Source organism: Typopeltis vanoorti, chromosome 21, assembly GCF_054136105.1.
Source record: "Typopeltis vanoorti isolate ZY-2024b chromosome 21, IOZ_Tvanoo_1.0, whole genome shotgun sequence".
NCBI classification, from domain to species: Eukaryota; Metazoa; Arthropoda; class Arachnida; order Uropygi; family Thelyphonidae; genus Typopeltis; species Typopeltis vanoorti.
The window spans coordinates 70,803,853-70,823,878 of NC_143569.1; the positions used below are offsets into that span (position 1 = coordinate 70,803,853).

Genomic DNA, 20,026 nt, shown 5'->3' on the forward strand with positions numbered 1-20,026 from the left:
AGTTAAATAACCAAGCTTATAAAATTACTTGGTAATCTTAATATATATATATATTAGGGTTACCAAGTAATTTTATAAGCTTGGATATATATATATATATATATGACAGAATGATCATTGACTCGGTTAACATACATAGTTTTATGAAAAAAATTGAATGACTAGAACCGAGATTTAATTAAAACGGTTTTAATATAAACACACTACTAGTTTCGGCCTGTAACAGCCTTCTTCAGGTGACATTATAAAAGAAAAAACACTAAACAATGAGGGTTAAAAGACTATGAACAACATAGATAGTCTTTATACATAATTAGCATTAAAACGTTGTAGTTGTATTTGAAGCTGTTCTTTCATTTGTTGCATTGTTGGGAGAGTGCGTGCTTGCTGCATCACGTGAACGCCAATACATGATTACAGCTGAATGACTATCTGGGAGGTTGTAGCTTAAGTTGTTATTTAGATGACAGGATTGAAGATGATTTCTCTCGATTCCACAATTTTTCTCTCTATTTCGTCACTGCAACGGAAGATGTTTGTAGATTTTTCCCAGCAGACTTTGTGACTTTGGTTATCATCATTAGGATTAGCCAAGAAGAGGATATGACTTGATAATGCACTTGCTCGCTGTCTCTTGTAAGTAATGTCTCTCATGTGTTCTTCCATACGCATTTCGACAGATTTGTCTGTCTGCCCGAAATAAGGAATATCGCAGTTACATAATATTTTATATACGCCAGGGTATTTGAGTTGATGATGACAAGGTTTTGGGTGGCTAATTAAGGAACGGATCTTTGGAAGTGGAGTCCAGATGAAGGATTGGCTATGGGTAATCATGGATTGCTTATGGGTAATCCTTTATCTCCTGTTCTTGCAAATATTTACTTAGAAGATTTTGAAACCAAGGCTATCTCTTCCTTTTTTTTAACACCTAAAGTTTGGAAACGTTATGTGGATGATGTCTTCATTGTTTGGAGCCATGGACATGAATCCCTTATGGTTTTCCTCGAACATCTCAATAGCCGACATCAAAGTATTAAGTTTACTGCTGAGCTTGAAACGGATAATTCCTTGCCTTTTCTTGATGTCAAACTGACTCGCTCTTCTGCTGGTAAACTAAAAATATCGATATATAGAAAACCCACACATACCAACAGATATCTGCACAGTCAATCCCATCATTTCCCTCCTCATAAGCTTGGAATAATTTCCACCTTGGGACATAGAGCCCGTTCTCTTCTTGATGATCCAAATGAACTGCTTACAGAAATAAACCATCTGAAAACTTGTTTCGAAGTAAATGGATATTCCAAGAAAATCATTAACAAATTCCTTCTTAATCCTCCCAAACATCACTCAGAAGAAACAAATAGATTCAAAAGCAATATATCTATTCCTTACATAAGTACTGTTTCACATAAATTAGCAAAAGTTCTAAAAAAATACAATATCAGAACCTTGTTCACTCCACTTCCAAAGATCCGTTCCTTAATTAGCCACCCAAAACCTTGTCATCATCAACTCAAATACCCTGGCGTATATAAAATATTATGTGACTGCGATATTCCTTATTTCGGGCAGACAGACAAATCTGTCGAAATGCGTATGGAAGAACACATCAGAGACATTACTTACAAGAGACAGCAAGCAAGTGCATTATCAAGTCATATCCTCTTCTCGGCTAATCCTAATGATGATAACCAAAGTCACAAAGTCTGCTGGGAAAAATCTACAAACATCTTCCGTTGCAGTGACGAAATAGAGAGAAAAATTGTGGAATCGAGAGAAATCATCTTCAATCCTGTTCATCTAAATAACAACTTAAGCTACAACCTCCCAGATAGTCATTCAGCTGTAATCATGTATTGGCGTTCACGTGATGCAGCAAGCACGCACTCTCCCAACAATGCAACAAATGAAAGAACAGCTTCAAATACAACTACAACGTTTTAATGCTAATTATGTATAAAGACTGTCTATGTTGTTCATAGTCTTTTAACCCTCAATGTTTAGTGTTTTTTCTTGGATATATATATATATATATATATATATATATATATCCAAGCCTGCAGAGTTCCCGCCATCGACTTGAACAGGAATCTAGTAAAACGTTTCTGATCCGAGGCTCACGACATGGATTTCCAAGCAGGACCTCAATATGTAAGCCCAAATTACCGAACCATCATGTAGCGTCGTCATCAGTGGTGCAAACAGTGTGTACAGTGGGACATGGAAGCTTGGAAAGATGTGTAGTAGAGCAGAACAAATTCGACCGCAAAAGTCGAAAATTAATGATTATGCATCATGCATTACATCCAGGAAATATTGTTGACTGGCTATATCTACTAAGAAAATAAGTATAGGAGGTATATTACAAAACCGACAGACAGTTGACAAAAAAACAAATTCCTTTAAAAATTAAATTGACAAAACCACTGAGCAATTGTTACAAACAATTGCACAAAAAGATCGTCTAAATGAAATAGGAAATAATTCCGACTACAAAAGTAACGGCAAAATGACCGCTGTTTGCGCTGAAAAACAAACCATTTCATGGCCAATTTTTTGGAGCCACACCGAACAAAACACTCACGTGACCAAGTCGGGGCAATGGCTACAGTCTGGATATATTAAAAAACAAACAGAAGTATTTATTCTAGCCGTCGACTCTAGACAGGAGTTATAAACTAATGCAATGAAGACAAAAATTCACATCTGTAATAACAGCAAATTCAGATTATGCGAACAGAAAGATGAAATTGTAGAACAACTGGTTGGTACCTGCAAAAAAATCGCTTAAACTGAATATAAATATCATTGTGATCAAGTGGCCAAATAATTCACTGGAATGTATGCAAAAAAATATAGTCTTCCAATTCTGATAACTGACGCCAACATAAAATAGACACATTATTAGATACATAATCACTAATTATCTCATGCCTAATTCTATCGTAATAAATTGCAATAAACCTCAACTCATAATATTTAAAAATATTATGAGTTGAGGTTTATAGTTCTCTCACACGCATGCTTCTGAAATGTCGTACTTCATATCGCAAGAAGAAAATAAACATTTCTACTTGCCCAACAATCCGGAAATTACAAACCTCAAACACTTAGGCTTGACTTTAACTAGAGTATACGATGATATATACATATTAATTATATACATAAACAGCTGCTGATACTACTCTTTAAAATGCACTACTTATAATACATATTACCCTCAAATACTATGAACATCATCTATAAATCACTAGGTGAGTGTATACTGAGGTACTTATATCTTGTTATGATTCTGTAATGCTATACTTAATGAGAAAACTAACCTCATTACAAAACAGTCTGATGGCAACAACTGTTCTTGAGTGCCAAATTAATACCCATCCTTTTCGTTCATTAACATACGCCAATAATCGACTACTTCTGACTATACTAAATTTCAGGATATTACACTATCATTTCTGTTGTTCAGTATTTTCTGGAAAATACTGAACAACAACCCTGACAATTCCATGTCCAATCAGACATCAGCATATATAAGTAATATACGATTTCAAGTAATGATAATACTGCATTTGGAAAAGCAAACAGTCAGTTTTGCATACCAGACCTGCGCTCAATGCTAGAGATACCTGTTTACCCAATAACATATCGGTCTTCCTCTAGTGCAAATAACAGACTGCATTCTCTGAGTAATTGACTCTCCTTGATGTCTGAGGATTGCACAGGTAATTCCAGCCATGCCTTTTGCAGCATTTTCTATAACTGCGGCTCTGACTTCGGTGCTGGATCTGATTTCTCGGTTCACAGGAGCCCAGAGAGATTCGATGGGATTTATATTCGAGGACCTTGGGGCTACTGGATGGTTCCAAACTCACATGAGTGTTCCTCGAGCCAGCCAGGCCTGGATCGTTTCGGTCAGGTATAAGTTGTGTATTGTACTGCTGAAACAGACCATCTGCTAGAGGATGTGCAAAGGCCATAAAAGTGTGTAGGTGATCGGTCAGATCATTCTGTTATCTTGCAGCGTTAAAGAACCTCTCCAGACACATTAAGGAACCTAATGTATCACATGAGAAGGCTGCCCAAACTATCACAGAGCCACCACCACATCTTCCTTGAACAGAGCAGACCTGGCACGACGGGGCCATGGTCTTATTTAGTCGACGCCAAACCGAACCTTCCTGTGAGCTCGGTACAACTGATAATGAGATTCATCAGACCACACAACTCTGGTCGCTTTGCAGAGATCCAGTTTTTATAGTCCCAACATCAGGTGAGGCGCATTGCCCAATGACGAACTATCAGCAGTAGTAGAAGATTATGGCGTCGGCTCTCGTAGCCGTCGGCTCTCGTAGCGTTTACTCGCTGACTCTGCTTGATCCCAAATGTACCACCCTAAAATTAACTCAAGTTCAAATCTAGTAGCGACTGGAGGAACCTTTTCTAAGCCTTTCTTCGACCGGCTTCCGAGTTGATCGATCTCTCGCACTGACAAGCGTTTTTTTTCCTCGTCCCATAAACTCAAGAGAGTTACTGAAGGCATTGGGAAAGGAAGGAATAAAACTTCTATCCATCATCTTGAATAGAAGTCTGGAGGAGGATAGAATACCTAAAGCCTTCGCAAGATCTATTTTTATTCATATTCCCAAGACTACAAGAACGATAGATTGCAGCAAGAAGAGAACTATCAGCATGATTAGCAGCGTTGCAAAAGTCCTAATAAGCATACAATATAGATGAATGGAACAGATGATAGAGAGGGAAGTAAATGAAGCACAGTTTGGTTTCAGGAGAACCAGGGAAGCTATCAGAACACTATGGATATTGGGGGAAAGAATGATCCAGTGCAATAAAGATATATATCTATGCTTTGTAGACTATGAAAAAGCTTTCGATAACGTTAATAACTGTTTTATTTGATATTTTGCATAAAATAAAAATGGATAAAATATTATGATAATTTTGTTCAGAAAATACAAAACTCAAGAAGCCAGGGTCAGATTTGAAGGTGAGGATACTTAATGGATCCCCATAAGAAAGTGTGGGATATCCCCACTCCATTTTAATGTCTATAGTGAATGGATGATGAGGGAGGCCCTGAAAGATCTGAAGGATTGAATAAAGATAAACGGACATTTGATAAATGATATAAGATATGCAGATTGCATTGTACTTATGAGGGAAACAGAAGAAGGCTTGCAAAGAATTTTGAACAGACTGAACTGGGTTGGAAATGAGAGGTATAAAATTAAAATAAACATTCAGAAGACAAAAGGAATGATGGGATGGAAATCACTTCGAACGGACAAAACAGAAAATGTAAAAAGTTGAATACTATGGGAGTTGGATAACAGAAGACAATATATCTAATTATGAAATTAAGAACAGAATTGAAAAAGGAAAAGCAGTATTTTTTTTCCAAATAAACCACGTATTAGGAAATCTGAACAAATCGTTGAAAGAAAGAATCCTCAAGACAATGATCTGGAGCATGGGACATATGGATGTGACTCCTGGACGATCAATAAGGAGATAACTGACCGACTGAATGCGTTTGAAATGTGGTGCTTGAGAAAAATGGATCGTATCAACTGGACTGAAAGAGTGAACAATGAAGAGGTTCTTAAAAGATTCAAAATGAAAAGAGACTATATGTCTAGTATTCAAAGAAGGAAAATAGCGTTTGCAAGACATTTGATGAGGGGCTCTTCTGGAGAGCTTGCAATACTATTCCAGCTCTTCTGGAGAGCTGGAATAGTATTGCAAGGGATGGTGGAGGGAATGAGAGGAAGACCCCGAGACTGCAATGGAAAGACAACATCAAAGATTGAACGGGCAAGAGTCTTACAGAAGCAAGTGAGAGAGAGAGAGAGAAGCATGGATGCAGAATTCATCAGCTGCAACCCTCTTAAAGAGGAGGTCACAGGATTAGATTAGATTAGAAACTGAAGAAAATCGACCGTAGAACCCACACTATTTCAGACAAGAACATATCCTCTTAGGCTAATGTACGAAGAGAAGAGAAGGCAGCACTTGTTCGACGGTCTCTTCATCGGTAGCTACTTATAATTACTGACAGACTTGTGCCTGCCATTTCTGCTTAGCTACCGGTGGGGATTGAACCGAATAATAATAATAATAATAATAATAATAATAGTAATAATAAATAAATAAGAAGACAACTGGTTTATAGCAATATTATTGTGCTACACCGAAAAACCTTTTTATCTTAAAATATATCATGTCCGTTCTATCCTTTCATTTTTCAAGAAGTAAGTACGTACAGTTATTATTTAAATAGTAACATCGACGTAAACCTCAGCGTGACCAGTCCATGCATAACTTTAAACAACTGTTAAAGAAGAAGAGAAAGATAATGCTGTGTTTTAGTGTCTCTTCCAGAAAATGCTACGTCGATCTTTATATAAATAATTCCACTTTTTTTCTCCCTAAATTAACTTTTGGAAATTGGTAGCTAGTGTGATTCACCTTTTGCTTTTGCCGAGGTTCAGCGCATTTCGATTTGTGTTACACGAGATATATTTTCCAGTACTAATTTTTATTTTATCTTACTTATTTATTTACTTTTACTGGTGTATTTTCTATTTTCGATTTTTAAATAATATTTTCAGAGTATTTCTACATGGGACATATTTAAGTTTATTTCTAAAAAATGTATACTAGACGGCGTTTGTTTTATTAACTTTGCGACATGAGGTGTTTATATCATGTGATAGTAGCTATTAATATATTTGATATTGGTTAAGTGTTATTCGATTTATTTAATTATATTTCTTTTTTATGTATACATAAATACGTTGGCTAGTTATTGTCTGGAGAACTTTTAGTTGTATTTTATGTAAGTATTGATATTTAGTATAAGTTGTTTATTTTAGGATAACACTTTATTGATTATGTGGCGTATTGTAAGTTGAGTAAAAGTATTACTCTATGGCAGTGATTTTTAACCTTTTTCATAACACGGCACACCTAGACTAATTATTAAAATTCTGCGGCACACTAAAAATATATTCTTTTAATTTTTTGATGATCTGGCAAAAAATAGGCATAATTTTGATTGATTTACACACACAACAAGATAGAAGACTAGACACTAATAAATAAATGCGCAAATTACGACATTATTTCTTTCAATTAATTTGTTTTCATAAATCTCGCGGTACACCTGAAGACCTCTCCCGGCACTCGAAATGGATTAATTCCCAAACCTGAAACGAGCCCCAATTTTAATAAGTTGCGCTATTCTCACTGAAAGGTTGTCATGCAATTTTCTCACTGAAAATTGCATGACATAATAATATCGGAATTTAGATTTGAGACAATCTTTCTCACGCTTGAAAGGTAACAAATTGCATGGCATGCTAAACATCGGAATTTAGATTCGAGACAATCTTTCTCACGCTTTGTCATTATAGGATATGCATTTAGGGCTGTCGCTTGTAAAGCACTTCCTCTTCAAAGCGATTTCTCTGGTTTTTTAAACACACAGTGGATCATTTGGATACTTAAAAACACACTAGTAGGGACAAAGAAGTCATTATATTTGAAATGTTTGTTTCGTCTAATTCATCTAAAAATCGAGACGATAAGAATTCATTATAAAATATTATTACGAAATCACTTACGTTTAATATATTTATTTGTAAATGATTCTGGTAATAGTATCAAATCTTTTATCCTACAATATTATGTCCACATCTGGACAACTTTCCTCAGAATTGGTCACCTGGGTTTCTAAGTTATATGAAGAACTTTAGAGTATTCAGAAGACTGGTAACCAAGATGGTTTCAGGTCTGTGGAATACTTTGTATGAAGAGATGTTGGTTAGAGAAATCGGTTGATAGAAGAGTGAGAATGATAGAAACACAACTGCCAAAAGTACTTTAATAGAATGGATGTAGGAGAAAATTTTCAGTATATGGCAGGAGGAGAAAGAACAAGTGGTCATTATTGTAAGTTGAGTAAAAGTGTAGTTAGTAGGGATGTGAGGTTTAGAATTTTTTTTTTTTTTTTTTATGGTGGTGGTGAATGATTGAATGGTATGCCTAAGGGTGTGTCAGTGATTTGTTCATTGAATTAAGCACCGGCACTTGTGTGAATAATAGTGCATTTCTGCAGTGAGTCATTTGACACATTTTGCAGGAATGAGAAGTATGATAGATATATTGTGAATAATGGTTAGCATGCCCCCCCCTGCAATGAGTCATGAACTCTGGAGATCCTCAGTTAACAAACATCGTAATAAAGTTTTTGCCCTTGTCAAAAGGCATTGAAATCGCCCTCCTGAAATGGAATTTTTGGTATATAGGATTCCTTGCTTTACAAAGAGTGAAAGTATCATCTTGGCAAAGACCTGTGTTGTTTTAAAATAAGAGAAAAATGGGATATTAACCATATTATGTTAGTTATCCTTGTTTCATTGTTAATGCCAAAATGAAAAATTAAGCATGAGATTGCCTAATGGCCATAAACAGCTTTAAATGCCAAAGGCATAAGGTACCCTTGACTGTACTGGTAGTTTCAGAAATGACCTTTTCTTTGCATTTAAGTGTATAGATGACTAACTAGGAATTTATTACTTACATAAAACTTTATTTAATATAGAATTTTTGCTCTAGCCTATTCATTATGACTTTCAAATTAAACAACTAATAGAGAAATCAGATATTTAACATCATCATCAAAAATTGTGAACAAAGCACCGACACTTTTATTGTGCGAATAATAGTACATTTCAGCACCGAGTTTTGTTGACACATTTTGCTGGACAATTAAGACTAATATGTTGAGCTCTTTTTTACTCTGCTGAAGCACTGCTGTCTCAAGAAATAAATTATATCAGATCCAACTTCCTTGTTAATGGCTTTGAGTCGTATACCAACAAAATCATTAATAGCTATAGGGTTTTGGTTTCATCTGCCTCCGAAGAAGTGTCCATTATTTTGCCATTCCTTGCATTAAAGATATCTGAAGGAGTCAAACTGCTTAACACAAAACCTGTATGCCAACATACATGTTTTGTGTACAATATTTTTACTTTTTAGGCTTTGCAAAGGATAAATTTTCATCTTTAGCTCACTATGGAGGCTATGAAATTCCATACCAGTGTGGGTTGTCATGTTTTGGCCAGACTGATAGATCATCGGCTGTTTATCATGAACACCTTGATTACATTAAATTTCATAAGTCAGAACATGCTATCCTGACCAAACATGGAGTCTATGGAAGAAGATAAAGATCTTTTACAAAAGTCGTTATCTTATGGAATGTTTATACAAACAGTTGTGAAACTTTGCTTTATTGCCTGAATCTGAACAGAAATGATGTCCTGAAATTCTCCCTATTATGAGAAATAGTTCTTTGCACATTCCAAGTTTTTTTTTTTTTTTTTTTTTTAAATTATTACTTTATCTCTTGTTAAGCATGTACAGTACAGTATTTTCGACCATAACATGTATGTGTAGTTTGTGTATTTTCACAAACTACACACTACAACAGATTAGATGAGAAATATTAAGGATTGGACCTTTTTGTCCTATGAAGAATGCAAAAGAGAAGCACAAAACCGTACATGGTGGAACTTGTGGTACTCAACCTGTTTGAGATGACATCTGGCAAAGAACAAAACACCCTTCTTTACTGGCTTATTCCCAGTAAAGAAGGGTGTCAGACAAGGCTGTGTTCTTTCTCCTATATTGTTTAACCTCTATACTGAAAATATCTTCCGATAATTAGAAGAATTTAAAGGAGTCAGCATAGGAGGCAGGAATATAAACAACTTAAGATATGCAGATGATACAGTACTGCTAGCTGAAAATAAAAAAGAACTTTTTTATTTTCTAGATGAGACGCTGAAGCTAAGTGAAAAATATGGACTTAATTTCAACTTCAAAAAAACTAAAACCATGCTGGTAACAAGAGAAAAAGGGAAAATACCCGATAAATATTAAGATCAGAGGAAATACTTTAGATCAAGTAGAGAGTTATATATATTTGTGTCAACTAATTACAGAGAATGGATAGTGTGATAAGGAAATATTAAGAAGAATAGAAATTGCTAGATTAACCTTCATTAGCATGAAAAACTTTTTGACCTCAAGGGAAATTCACACAAAAACAAGAATTAGGCTGTCCAAATGCTATGTATGGTCAACACTGCTGTTGTGTCCCAATTTATGATTTTTATTCTATCTAATAATTTCCGCTTATCTATGTTTTACTATTATCTATATCACCAAAACTTATACTAATATCTAAGTTATTTCTCCTCTTAGTATCCCTAATATTTGTATTTATACTGCGCCTTTTGGGATATTTAGTTTGAGATATTATATACAAAAACAAGGAGAAAGAACTTAAATATGTCTGAAAGTGAAACAATGTTGCAGTCGTGACACTTTATCTCGTTTCTTAACACATTAATTTCCCGCATGATTAGGTTCGTATTTTTCAAGTGGTGCATTGGACAGCAATTTCAGACAACTCTTTTATCATTGAACAAAGGTTTATTAAATTCCTTAACATGGTACAATTCAATTTTTGTGATTACTCAATTTAATGCTAAACTAAATACTTACAAACTAACATTAGCTTATTACAAGTAATTAGGCTATGATCCTATAATGAGTATTACGATCATGCCGCCATAACAATTCAACACATAAATTCACTTGACATGGACAAATAAGATTAATTCACACTATTTAACTATTCAAACTTAAGTAGATTAACTAAACCATTTACTGCACTAACACATAACTAGTATTACGATCATGCCGCCATAACAATTCAACACATAACTTCATGTGACATGGACATATAAGATTAATTCACACTATTTAACTATTCAAACTTAAGTAGATTAACTAAACCCTTTACTGCACTAACACACAACTATGACATTTTAACTTTCCTATACATTACAATAGACATGCAAAATTCTCAGGACACTTAATTATTCACATAACATTAACACTAGCCAGCTTCTAATATATTCTGTCAGATACTAAAGTCCTAGTATAAATTTTCCTTGGTCACTTCAACAGTTCCGTATTAGAATAATGATACTTATTACAGACAAATTTTAGTTAACATTAGATATATTTTACAGTACCTTTCTTTCTTGAGTTTTTCATATGGGCCTTTACCTTTTTCTGATTGAACTAGCTTGGTATAACCTCTCCGATAATCTTCTACTCCTACGTTCCCTTTGGAGTTGAACTATGCTTACGTGGTCTTAAACTTTCGTAATTCAGGACACACTTTGAATCATCTATATGACGGCTGTGCGACTCGCAACGTGGATATCGATATCTTTACAGCTTTCCCTTTCTCGTGGTTGTAACTGAAGTTGAAACACAAAGAATATGTTTCCTTTTCTTTGACTCTATGGCATTCTTCGCTTCTTACATAGGAAATCCGGAATCGAAATCCCGCTCACTTTTGTTTCCATGTTGTGACGACGGAGATATAACCCCAATCTCCACTCAGGAAAACCCCGTGAAACCTATGCCACGGAGCTCGTAGAGAACTTCTCGGGAACAGAACCAAAACAAAAACCAAAAAGCCCTGTGGGGGGAGTTTCCAACCCTTTTATACCTGCTCTCCTAACGGCACCTTTTTTAACTTCTTTTCTCCGCCCTCTTCTTGATTTTACTTCTTTTGCTAGCCTCTAATTTAATCCCCTTTCCAAAATTTTTCTATGAATTTACTTAATAACTTAATCTCTAGCCTCTCACACCATCTCTTATGACTAATCCTTTTCTGTCTTATTTATTTAACTTTTCTCATTTAAATCATATCACAATATTAATATATTCTTTCTTTTTTGTTGGTTAGTTTATCCTAACACCTTTATTTTATATATATTTTATTGGATGCAAGAATCTTTTTTTTTTTTTAATTAATTCAACTATTATCTTTTATGCAGGGTTTTTAATTTATTTTATTTATTCTTCATGTTACACCATGATAGCTGAGAATTCTACATTCTTAAGATATCAGGTGTAGCACTGCTATATGGAGCAGAAACCTGGACAACATTAAAATATTGCAAAAATAAACTAAAAGCCTTTGAGATGTGGATCCTCAGAAGAATTCTTAGTCCCATGGACTGCCAAAAAAACTAATTTAGAAATATTGATTGGAGAAGATAGGAATCTGTTGAAAACCATTAAGAAAAGGAAAACCACCTACCTTGGTCACATACTAAGGCATGAATCCCTATAAAAAAACACTTCTAGAAGGAATGATACAAGGAAAAAGAAGAGGAAGACAAAGAACAGATTGGATGAGAAATATTAAGGACTCGACCTTTTTGTCCTCTGAAGAATGCAAAAGAGAAGCACAAAACCGTACATGGTGAAACTCACAGTAGTCAACCTGGAAGGAGATGGCATATTTCACAATCCATGGAGGAATGCTGTTTTAGAACGAATTTTTGGACCATATCATTATTCTGTTGCTGGACTATTTATAGCATAAACTTTAAACAATATTGGTTGCTGTTTGGTTGATTTCTTAAATAGATAATTTTCAGCCATGCATCATGTTACCATACTTCATTGCTTGGCCAGTGGAGTTGTAATTTCCTTTTATTAATATGAAACTAGTACTAGTTTCATATTACTAAAGGTGGAACTAGTAACTAATTCCACATAAAAGTAATTTTTTGTAACTTTTTGGCATTTTGCATTGCAGGGAAAACTGATGTAAAATATCCATTGGATGAAAACTTATGTTTTGAGAAAGCTGTAACAGGCTGTATGACTGTTGAAATTGCTGTCATTTTGTTTCCTTCCTGGTGGAGCACCTGTTTAGTAGAGGGGATTTCCCAGTGATGATAATGGCCATTTTCAGTCTTCTTTTTCTTTGTATTTCTTCACCCTACATCTAAGTCTTTTACACTATTCCGTCTTCTAGACTGCATCACTGGGATGTAACACCCTGCTGCCATGTGTGTCATGTGGTGTGACCTGTGCACATCTGGAAATGGGGATCCTGGTAGTATTGCACTACTTTGGCCTCTGCTCTCTTTATCAAGATAGGCAGTCCTGGATGGCCCAGCCAGGATCACTTGGCTAGTGGGTTTGCCTGCAAGGGTCAGCTGTGTTGCAGTAAGTCTCCCACTGCATGGTCTAGTGTTGGGGCCTCAAGGCTTGCTGCTGTGCCAGTATAGTATCCAGAACACTAGCTCTAGTGTTCCTCTCTCCAGCGCAGTCATTGCTTGCTGGTAAGTGGACATCTCTGTGTAGTTTCATATAGGGTAGGCAGCTATGGTGACAAACAAATTGAGCATGAATTTTTCATCCTTATATTTTTTAGAGACCCTCATAAGGTCCCAACCAAGTACTGATGCCATAGTTACATCACTTGATTACATAAGTAAAAAACAAAAGACATGTGACAACAGCATAAATGTACTAGTTTTTCTCATCATCCATGCAATTCCTTCAAATTTAGAAATATTAGAGCTAATACGGGAAATGTCACCCTTCTTTATTCAAAAGGGTTTAGGACTGGCAGGATCCTCCAGTACAGTTTAAAAAAACTATATATGGTGATATCCTTGTGGAAACATCATGTTTTCAACATTCTACTGAGATTGCCATCAGTGGGTTGGAATATCAATCACAGTAACATAACACCTTATGAAACTCTCAATTCTTGTAGAGGAGTGATATCGGAATGGGATCTTAATGTTCCTGATGAGGATATACATTCAAAGCTTAAAGATGAGGGAGTGACAGGTTTGAAGTACATCCTGATATGTAGATGGTCACCTTGTTCTGACCAGGAACATCATCCTTACTTTTGATACACTTAAACTTTCAACATCTGTAAAAGCAGCGTATCTTAATTATTTTGTTTGGCTGTACTTCCCTAATCCACTGAGATGCTTTAAATGTCAAGAAATATGGGCATACTCAAACTGCCTGTGCCTGATGTGATAGTAAAGAGCATGATAATAAACCTTGCTCTGCAAAGAAAGCTAAATTTGTAGATGATTCAGCATACTATGCATGCCAGAGGTGGAAGGATGAAAAAGATATACCAAAAATAAAAACACAACAAAATACAGTCTAATTTGGTTATTTTGGTTATAACAAGCACACCACAGCACCGACAAAAATTTCCTCGTTATAACCCTTACTTGCTATATCAGTGATGAGTTAAATCTATTTCCTATCTTTTTAAATTCTTAAAGACTTGATAAAAAATACATTCAAAACAACAAAAGTATTAGAATAAAATAGAATTATACACCTAGATATTTGTATGAATATGCTCATATAAACTACAACACACTTAACATTAAAACGCGATTTATGTGTCGATTAATTTTAAAACCATACACTTAATACTAAACAGTTTATTTCTTTGTAATTAAAGACAGTTTTACTAATTAACAATGAACATAATTTCAATTAGTCTTTTTATAAACTAACATAATATTATATTGGTTTTTAGATGAATTTTGTATGTATGTAACAGTTACACACAAAATCATTGCATCCAAATTGTTTAGCAAATTTTTTCACTTGAGCCTTCAAGATCAATGGGCTATTGAGAATCCAGCACTTTGTGTAATGACCCATTGAAGCAATGCTCTCATCAATGTTTGTAAGCTCACACTTTCTAAAATTTTTTGTTTCAGTTATGTTGTTTTCCTGTGCCGATATGTGAACATATTTATTCCTCCACAGTGGCAATACCATCTGAAGAGGACAAAGAAAACTTTGTACACATGTCAATATATTTTGCTCTACATTCTAACTCTTGAATAATTTCGAATTTTTATGTGAACCAAGAAAGACTTTCTTTTAGTAGACATATTTCCATTGGAAGGGTTCATGACTGTAACTTATTTTACAGTCATGGCAGTGTTTGGGTAAAGTGAGGGAGGAGGGCTGGCGGCTAGACTCTGGAGAGGTAGGTAGTGAGAAGACGGTGCCCCAAGGACAAGATTAGGTTATAAACCAGCCTGTAAGGTCATTTTATATTCCAAAGGTCAAGAGTTATCAATAAATGGAGCAGGGATGAAATGGATGAATCAAGAGGTTAGATAAGCAATCTGGAAGAAGGTATTATGGAAGAAGCACAAAATAAGTTATTACAGTCAGTTGCATGAGAAGTACAAAGAGCAGGTGAGAAACGTTACACGCTTGATAAAGATGACAAAAGTGCAATATGAGCAGCAGTTAGCTAATGCAACTGATAAAGATCCTAGGGAATTTTTTTCAATATGTAGCCAGTAGTTGAAGTATTTAATGAGCAATTTACAAAACTATTTCATTCTTGTGCATGTAACATCATCCAGAAGTTGAGAGGAGGAACTGTTAGTGAGCAGGAGGTATATGAAGAATTGAATAAACTTGATGTAAATAAAGCTGTAAGATGATGCTATTTCGCCACACGTTTTGAAGGAATGTTCCAGAGAGTTACTTACCAACAGCTTTTACATATCTCTTTAACATGAGTCTTTCAATGGGCCAAGTTCCAAAGGAATGGAAAGAGGGTAAAATTGTTCCAATTCATAAAGGAGATGATATGAATAAGGCTTTGAATTATAGGCAGATCTGTGTGTCTGAAGTATTAGTGTTGGAGAGGTTAGTTAGGAACAAGATTCAGAATTGAGTTGACAACAGGTGGCCAGCATTGTTTGTTAAAGGAAAATCATGTTTTAACAATCTGCTTACTTATTATAATGAGGTGACAAATGCATTGGCTAAGGATGACGTATACACAGTGGTATATTTAGATTTTGCAAAGGCCTTTGAAAAATTGCCGCATGCAAGCCAGTAATTAAATTGCAATGAATGGGACTAAAGTAGTGTGCTCGATTGGAGATTGGCTGTCTGATAGGTATCAGCGAGTTGTCTATGGAGGAGTGATATTGCAGAAGAGGAAAGTACTAGTGGTGTAGCCCAAGAGTCTGTTTTGGGTCCATTGCTGTTTAATTTGTATGCAAATGATATTGGGATAGGTCTGAATGGTTGCAGTTGATGCAAAGTTGGGGAGAACCATTAGGAGTAGAGCAAATACCATGACTTTGCAAGAGGACTGGAATACAATGGATGAATGGATAAATGAGTTGGGATGTCAGTTCAGTTTTGTGAAGTATAAGGTTTTGAAATTTGGGAAGCAAAGATGAAATGTAGAGTACACAGTGGAAATTTCTTGGACAAGGTACGAGGGTGGTCTGAAAAGTTCTCGGCCTCGACCATACATGGCAACATTATCGGCAAGATTTTTTTTCTAAGTTGGTACATCTGTCATAAGCATCCATATGAAATTGCAAATCATTCTATCAAGTAGTTTGTTTTATGCAGCTGTCTGAAGCAAAAATTGTCTGTATATCCCTTGAAATGGATAAAATTGAGTATCTTGCAGTTATAAAATTCTTTGTAAAAGAAGGTTTAACACCAAAAGAAATTAATTTGAAGTTCATAAAAGTTTATGGGCACTCTTCTCCTTCATTTTCGACAATTAAGAAATGGGCTGCCGAGTTTAAATGTGGCCGTACTAGACTTGAAGATGATCCATGTGAAGGACGTCCAAAAAGTGTAACAACACCAGAAATCATTGATGAAGTGTACGATATGGTATTGGATGACCGGCAAGTCAAAGTGCATGAAATTTGCTATGACTATAGGCATTTCAAAAGAATGTGTAGGATATATTTTGCATGAAGAATTGCAAATGAAAAAGCTTTGTGCAAGATGGGTGCCGTGGTTGCTCACAGCAGATCAAAAATGCACTCGCATGAAAATCTCTGAACAGTGCTTGGAGCATTTTAACAAGAATACAACTGATTTTGTGCGTAAATTTATTACTATGGATGAGACTTAGATTCACCATTATGCACCAGAATCCAAACAGTGAACAGAAGACAATAAAGAAGATAAAGTCAGTTCCATCTGCAGGAAAGGTCATGGCATCGGTGTTTTGGGATGCATTTTGTTTATTAATTATCTTGAAAAGGGTAAAACAATAACCGGGGAATATTATTCTGATCTTTTAACCAGAGTAGATGAAAAAATTCATGAGAAAAGACACGGTTTGCAGAAGAAAAAAAAATCATCTTTCATCAGGACAATGTACCTGCCCACAAAGGTGTTTTGGCAATGAGAAAATTAAGGGTCTGCACTATGAATTGTTGCAACATCCACCCTATTCCCCAGATTTGGTTCCCTCACTTCTATCTCTTCCCAAAACTAAAACTCTTCCTCGCTAGTCAGTGTTTTTCTTCGAATCAAGAGTGATTGCTGCTGTAGAGGGGTATTTTGAGGATAGCACAGTGGATAATGGGAATGATGCAGAGGGTGTTGACTTATAGAAGTAAGGATGTTTGGTTCCCTTGTATGTCAGATATGGATTACTATGCACAGATTTGGCTTTCACCTGATTTTTCAAAGGGATTAAGATGAATTGGAAAAGCACCAGAGGCGATTGTTTAAGGTGGTTTCTGGTCTCAGGAATGTTGAGTATGAAAACAGATTGAGAAAATGCAACTTGCAGAAAATGGTGGATAGGAAGAGAAGAGGAAATATGATCGAGACATAAGCTGTCAAGAGGTTATTACTAGATTAATGTGGGGGAGGTTTTGCATAGAATTGGTGAAGATAGAGAACAAGAGATTATCCCCGGAAGCTGTATAAAGAGAGTATGAGCAAGGGGGGGGTGAGATGCAGGTGTTTTGCATGGAGAGTGATTGGAATGCATTGCTCGAGAGTTGGTGAGTGCAGAGATAGTGAACATATTTAAGGCTTGTTATAATAAACTATGCAGTAATAGTAGGACCTCCTGTGATGAGTCTTTTGACTCCATGGAGGTTTAATAATAATAGTAATCCAATGCAGGTGGTCATAAAAGCTGAGTCACTCCTTTCAATTTGATCTATTCTAAGAATTCGATATTCCAAGAACTACCTTGAGCAATTAAGAATGTTTGCATAGTTATTACCAAAATTTATACACCATAGTAGTATGTATTTATAAAAGAGAACAGTTGTATGAGAATATGTGTAAATTAAAATCATTATGGGTTTTTGCTCATTACACCTGTGATCTTGCTCGTTACATCAGAATTAGACTGTATATCATATTAGAATGCAAAGAGGAAGCCAGCTGCTGCCATCACTGCCACCACACCTGTCCTGAAATCTTACATGGAAAAGGTGACAGTTAAGAAAATATTAATAGAAACTCAAACCCATATGTGTATTCCACCATATGATAATTTCCCCATACCTGATGCAGTCATACCATAACTCCAAAAGTGATTCCATTTTGATGAGAATCCACTCGTCAAGAAAATTATGGTAAGGATCTCTCCTAAAAAAAATTAAAAAAAACCCCACCAGACACACACAGGGAAAAAAAGTGGATACTTCTGTATCTACCAACAGTAAACTAAACTCATCAAATTATTGTGTTCCAAACATGTTCTATGGGGTTGAGATTTAGGGAGCATGGAGGACACTCAGCTCGATTAATATCCTCAGTCTTCAGAAATATCTTCACTGCTCATGTGTGATGTAGTGTGGCATTGTCATCCATAAAAATTAATTCTTTACCTACAGCACCATGGAACAATCGAACATGATGTTCAAGAACTTCGTTGCAATATCGTTCACCGATCATAGTCCCTTTTTCCAGCACCTGTAGCTTGGTGCGTGCATTAAGCATAATACTTCCCCACACCATGACCCCAACACTGCCATATCTATCCCTTTCAAGAATGTTCTCACAATGGTAAGGAGTACCACTTTCATGCCAGATGAAAGTGTCATCTAGAATCAGAGGAAAGACTAAAACGACTTCCCATTCATAAAGAGTACATTAGTCCATTGTGTCTGTCCAATTTTTATGGATTAAATATCATAAAAATGTGCTCTATGATGAGCTGTAGATAAAGGGATGCAGACTACAGGCCTTCTGGCATATAGGCCTACTTGTCACAGACGTCCTGCCACAGTTGAGATATATGCACACCTGTGTTGGAATGGTGCCAACTTACAAGGTGACCTGCGGTATTGCATTGATTATGTTTTGCTGTTATAACCAAAAATCTGTCTTTGTACTCCATGGTAGAGCAAGGATTACCTCTTAACAAATGTCTGGAACACATTCCATTGGTTTGAAATCTGCTCAGAGCCTGGATATAACGCTATAAAGATTCCAAACTCTTTGGCAATATCAGTAATTCTATGGCTTTCTTCAAGCTTTCCAATGATTCTTTCCCATGTGTAATCATCTAAATGATGTTTTTGAGACATTACAAGACATCCAAGTTTGAAACTTTATTCCTTCACAAAAAATGATTCCTTCAAGCACAGTTTTTTGCTTAGTGCAGCATTTTGCTTTTTGTCCTGTTGAGTTTTACCACATGCTCCTTTTGCATGCAATTCAAAAATTTGAACGAATATCTGCTTTCTACTCAGAATCGTCAGTTGTACAAATTGCCACAAACTGATTTGTCTGAATTTGCAATTGTAATCTTCAGAAATGGCATTCGTCCTTAGGATTGGACACCAGTGTATTTAAAGAATAGAAACATACATAAAAGATAGTGATCATACAAGAAAAACTAATGAAAGAAATAGTGTAAGCGAATAAAATGTGTAAATTACAAAATAGAGGGAAAAGCACATGTACCATGTTTAGGGGGTGAGTGAAAACCCCTGGATATAAGATGGTAAATGTATATACTATATTTATACTTATACATTTCACTGGCCTGAACTCTCATTTATTTTGGTTGATAATTTCCTATAACATTTTGCAATTATCTGATCTTTCAAAATTTCTGCCCATTATTACAAACCTGAATAATTCACACCATGATATAAGTGACTTTTGCAATAGAGAAAAAACTTTCTATCTTGTCAACATAAATTGCATACTTTCCATCATCATCATTCAGTATTGTACCATCAGTTTTTATCTTAGTCCTTTATTTTCTGTACATCTCCTCTCCAGCACCTTTTGGAAT

At 35.5% G+C, this 20,026-nt stretch overlaps 1 protein-coding gene across 2 annotated transcripts in view; it reads left to right on the forward strand.

Annotated features, from left to right (window-relative positions):
* Window positions 1-6,710: 6,710 nt before the first annotated feature.
* Window positions 6,711-20,026, forward strand: part of LOC150094960 (ragulator complex protein LAMTOR4-like) — an 84,282-nt gene continuing 70,966 nt past the window's right edge. Inside the window, exon 1 of one of the 2 annotated variants that reach the window (XM_090411235.1) lies at window positions 6,711-6,868. The gene's annotated coding sequence lies outside the window, so the exon portion shown is untranslated. Of the gene's footprint in view, window positions 6,869-7,245; window positions 7,372-20,026 lie in introns of those variants that run through there. The other variant, XM_090411236.1, reaches the window with a different exon arrangement.